The following is a 5,204-nucleotide window of genomic DNA, read 5'->3' on the forward strand; positions in this document are numbered from 1 at the left end:
TGAGCCCACAAGTTTGAGGCTGCAATGAAGCATGATCATGCCATAGCACTCCAGCCTGGGGTGACAGAGCAAGACTCTATCACCAAAAAAAAAAAAAGTAGATTGAAACCATTTGGCATTTTTCATGACATGTTCACTTCTGCTTATTAAACCATGTCAAGGAGGATGGGCAAGGATAATTTTGAGACTTGACAACCTGGGTGATGAGGTATGAGGGGCATGGTGGCAGAAAGAGCCCTAGTTGATGAGTCCAGCTTCTCTTTTCCAGCTGTTGTTAACTCTTGGTGTGACCCAGACAGAGTCACTTCACCCACTGATATAGTTTAGCTGTGTCCTCACCCAAATCTCACCTTGAATTGTAGCTCCCCTAATTCCTACATGTTGCGGGAGGGACCCGGTAGAGATAATTGAATCACGGAGGTCGTTCCCACATATTGTTCTCGTGGTAGCGAATAAGTCACATGAGATTTGATGGTTTTATAAGGGGAAATGCCTTTCACTTTGCTCTCATTTTCTCTCATCTGCTGCCATGTAAGACACGCCTTTTGCCTTCCGCCATGATTGTGAGGCCTCCCCAGCCACGTGGAACTGGGAGTTTATTAAACCCCTTTTTCTCTACAAATTACCCAGTCTCAGGTATGTCTTTATCAGCAGTGTGAAAACGGATTAATATACCCACTTTGGGTCCTGGTTTTTGTAGCAGACGTTATCAGTGCCCCATGAATATCCCCTGTGTTTCTCAACAGGCACTATTGACACCAGGGTCCGAATAATCCTTTGTTGTGGCCCTTTCTTGTAAACTGGAGGATATTTAGCAGCATCTGTGGCCTTCAGATGCCAGCCAGACCCCTGTCCATGCCATGTCCTCAACTTAGCTCCACGGCAAGGCTAAAACTACTTAAGTACAATTGAGTGCTATTGCCCTCTCAATGCATGGCCACAGCCAAGCTCAGCAAGGGTTTGTTCACTCACCAATTGCCTCAACAGGGAAAGCAAAGCAACAGGGGCAAGGAGTATCTGACCCAGTGACCCAGGGGAGCACCCAGTGGGTATAGCAAAGTGGAGAATGGAAACCAACACTGACTGAGCATTAAACTTACATTAGGCATGTAACATATATCATCCAACTTCATCCTCAGGATAATTTTTTGGGACCTCTGTTTATAATCTCATCTGACAAATAGTCAGTAGCGACTCAGAGATTATACAAGGTCACACAGATAGTAAGGCACTGAGCTGGGATTTGAACATTCATCTGCCTGGCTTCAAGATTCATGTTTGTTCAACTATGCCATCAATCAGTCTCAGAAAATCTGTACTTGTGGTTGTGTGATATAAGTCAACGTGAGGTTAAGATTTATCAAGCTAAAGATAATTTCAAAGTCATCTAGTCCAGCTACTCATTTTTACTGCTAGTAAACTGAAGCCCACAGCAGAAAAATGACTTGCCCAAGGTTGTGGCGGAGCCAAGACCAGCCCTTGGCTCTGGGTGACATCAAGGCCCAACCCCTTTCCTCTGTACCATACTCCAGGGAGAAGAAAGGTCGTGGACTTGGGAAATCAGGGAAGCTCATCCAGAAGGGAAGAACTCTGGACTAGTTAGGGAAGGGAAGGGAAGTCTCCAGGATATAAACTTTGTTGGGGCACAGAGAACAATACCACAAAGCGTGACTTTTTGGCACACTGAGCACTTTGCAGTAAGAAAAATAGGAAGGCCTTAATAGCTGCCTAAGTTTCTAACCTTCTCTTGTTTCTCTTCCCACAACCCCAGTGCAGAGGGAGGCTGTTTCTGAAAATTTCTTATCTGACTAAGGAAACTTCTTTCCAGAAGAAATGCAATTGTCTTAAGATCCCCTCCCCAGGAATCTCATCAAATAACCAGGAAAGATTAACCACTGGAGGAGAAACTAAAAGTTATCACCAGGCCCAAACAGGCTTTTCATCTGTTCTTCTGAAGGCACCTCCAAAAGGCTGCCTGGGAGTCTTTATCTGCATGATGAGACAATCTCTGCTCACAGTGAAGTCATGCCCCTCACTTTCCTGCCACCTCCCCCAGAGCTCAGATGAAGTGTGTCTCAGGCCATTGTCCTTTGGGCTCATCCATTTCCCCCTGAAAATCATTTACCATCCCTCACAATCACCTACATTCCCCCCATTTCTTTCTCCCCTATCAAGAGGGTGTTGAAGCCTCAACCATCTGGGTCTTCTTTGAATCTCACATTTTCAGGACTGCTATGTTCACATACATGTAAATAAATTGTTAAGCCTTTTTCTCCTATTTGTCTGCTGTCAGACAGTTCAGCAAAACATCAGAAAAGACAGAAAGAAGCTTTCCCTCTGCCCCATGACTTCATGCCAGGTAACAAATATATACTATCTCATTTAACCCTCTCACAGGCTCTTCAGATTGCCCCTATTGTAAAATTGTAAGAAAAGATATGAAGATTTTTGAAATGAGAAAGAAGAAAAGAAAGAAAGAAAGAGACAGAGAGAGAGAGAAGAAAGAAAGAGAGGAAAGAAAGGAAAGAAAGAAAGAAGGAAGGAAAGAAAGAAAGGAAGGAAGAAAGGAAGAAAAAAGAAAGAAAGAAAGAGGAAGGAAGAAAGGAAGAAAAAAGAAAGAGAAAGAAAGAAAGAAAGAAAGAAAGAAAGAGAAAGAGGAGAAAGAAAAAGAAAAGAAAGAGGGAGAAAAGAAAGATTACTGGATGTCCTGAATAGTAGACTTTTCTGGGTTATCTGTACCTTTTTGTCTTTGAGCCATTTTACAACTCTATACATTGTAGAAAACTAATGATAATAAAAATGTTCTTGTCTATAAAGAAGCAAATAAATGTTGTTTGTTGGAATGCAATTGATTATCGCCCTAAGGATACTGGCCAATTTTGCAACTATTTATGGATTCATTTCAAATTTCCTATATGTGTGTATGTGTGCTCTTTTGTATTCTCCTTTGGACTAGTTTTTAACACCTTACTGGTTCCTTCATTAATTAGTGAGTTAAATAAAATCTTTTTGACACTTATTCATCTTTATATTTGTATTAAAGTGACTTCTTTACCATATTAGTCTATTCTCATGCTGCTATAAAGGACTGGCTGAGACTGGGTAATTTATGAAGGAAAGAAGTTTGATTGACTCACAGTGCCACATGGCTGGGGAGGCCTCAGGAAACTTACAATCATGGTGGAAGGGGAAGCAAGCACGTCCTTCTTCACGTGGCAGCAGCAAGGAGAAGTGCTGAGCAAAAGGGAGAAAAGTTCCTTATAAAACCATCAGATCTCATGAGAACTAATTAATTATCATGAGAAGAGGATGGGAGAAACTGTCCCCATGATTCAATTATCTCCACATGGTCCCTCCCACAACATGTGGGGATTATGGGAACTACAGTCAAGATATTTGGGTGGGGACACAATTATCCTTTAACATAGATGCCAAAACTTAAAATTTAAACCAGGTGCAGTGGCTCATGCCTATACTCCCAGCTACTCAAGAAGCTAAGGCAAGAGGACTCCTTGAGCCCAGAAGTTTGAGGTCAACCTGGACAACATAGCAAGACTCCATTTAAAAGACAAACAAACAAGCAAACCTTAATGTTTAAGTACCTTGCCCAGAGTCATAGCTTGTAAAAGCTACAGACTAAGTCCCAACATCCTGTTCTTTCTGCTCTCTGCCCCCATACCCAGCTTTACAGCCTTCCTTCTTATAGCTTCTTATTCGCAAGGGTTATGACTGTGTGGTCATAACTCACTAATTAGTGAAGGAACCAGTAAGGTGTTAAAAGCTAATTCAAAGGAGAATTTAAAAGAGTTTTGGTTTCCTAAGTTTTCAACTGAGGACTCAAAACCTAACCCTGCTCAGCTCAGTTATTCATGTAGAGTCCTCTATATGGACGTACTTTGAGAAGAGTGAAAGCCCCATGCATGACTAAGTGTATTGTGATAAAGGAGACTCACGGGGCTGTGGACTTGGAATTAGAAGATCTGAGGGCAAATTCTAGCCCCACCACTTAGCAGCCCTGTGACCTTCATGAAATCACTCAATCCTGTCTTGGACTCTCAGTTGCCTTTGCTGTCAAACGGGGACCCCATCTGACAGTTATGCTGCCAATATCCCAGAGATATTTTAAGGACGGAGCAAGATAATGGATGTGCAAGTGCATTATAGACTATGGAATGCAATAGTGAGGTTAAGCATTAGTGTGATTATTACTGTTGTTAATGTCCTCACTCCAACTACTGCAGAGGGGAGGGGTGAGGAAGTTTGAATGCAGGAGCTCCTGGCCCCTCTCCCTGTGGCCTACTTCTCTGGGGACAAACCAGGGCTGTTAAGAGCAGGGGCTCCCACCTTGGACTCCCTGCCCCTCACCCTCCTCTCCACAACCCTCAGCCAAGCCAGCAGCAGTGGTCAAGTCCACCTTCATCTGGAGGTGCTTTCCCAGTGAAACCTGGGCCAGGGATACATTTTCCCAGGTCCCGCAGACACTGCTAAGCCAGTACAGATGTTCAATGAGAAGACCATTCACAAAACCCTTGCATCAGCTCATCCGTGCTTCCCAGTTACTCATAGCTGCATGATTTCTGAGCCCTGTCCACCTGGATATTTCCCTGAGATGACTTTTCCAGGTGTGAGCTCACTCAAGCCCAGCCAGCCGGGCAGGTGTGGAGTTCCTACCCAGTGCTGGTAAGAAGAGTGGGAGGAGGCCTGGCTTCCCACCCTCACCCTCCACCAGGAGAGAGCATCACAGAACTTCAGGGGCAAAGACAGGCAAAGGTGATCAAGGCCAAAGGACTCCAGCTCCAGCTGCTAGGTATCAAAATTACGTGCAAGAGCTTTCAAAAATTCAGATTAGGCCAGGCACGGTGACTCATGTCTGTAACCCAGCACTCTGAGAGGCCGAGGTGGACGGATCACTTGAGGTCAGGAGTTCATGACCAGCTAAACCCAGATGGTGAAACCCTGTCTCTACTAAAAATACAAAAATTAGTTAGGCATGGTGGCGCACGCCTGTAATTCCAGCTACTCAGGAGGCTGAGGCAGGAGAATCGCTTGAACCCAGAGGTGGAGGTTGCAGTGAGCCGAGATTGCGCCACTGCACTCCAACCTGGGCGAAAGAGTAAGACTCTGTCTCAAAAACAAAAACAAAAACAAACAAACAAACAAAAAACACAATCAGATTAGAGAGCCCACACCCTCTACGTCAGAAC

The sequence above is a fragment of the Macaca fascicularis genome, chromosome 7, assembly GCF_037993035.2.
Source record: "Macaca fascicularis isolate 582-1 chromosome 7, T2T-MFA8v1.1".
NCBI classification, from domain to species: Eukaryota; Metazoa; Chordata; class Mammalia; order Primates; family Cercopithecidae; genus Macaca; species Macaca fascicularis.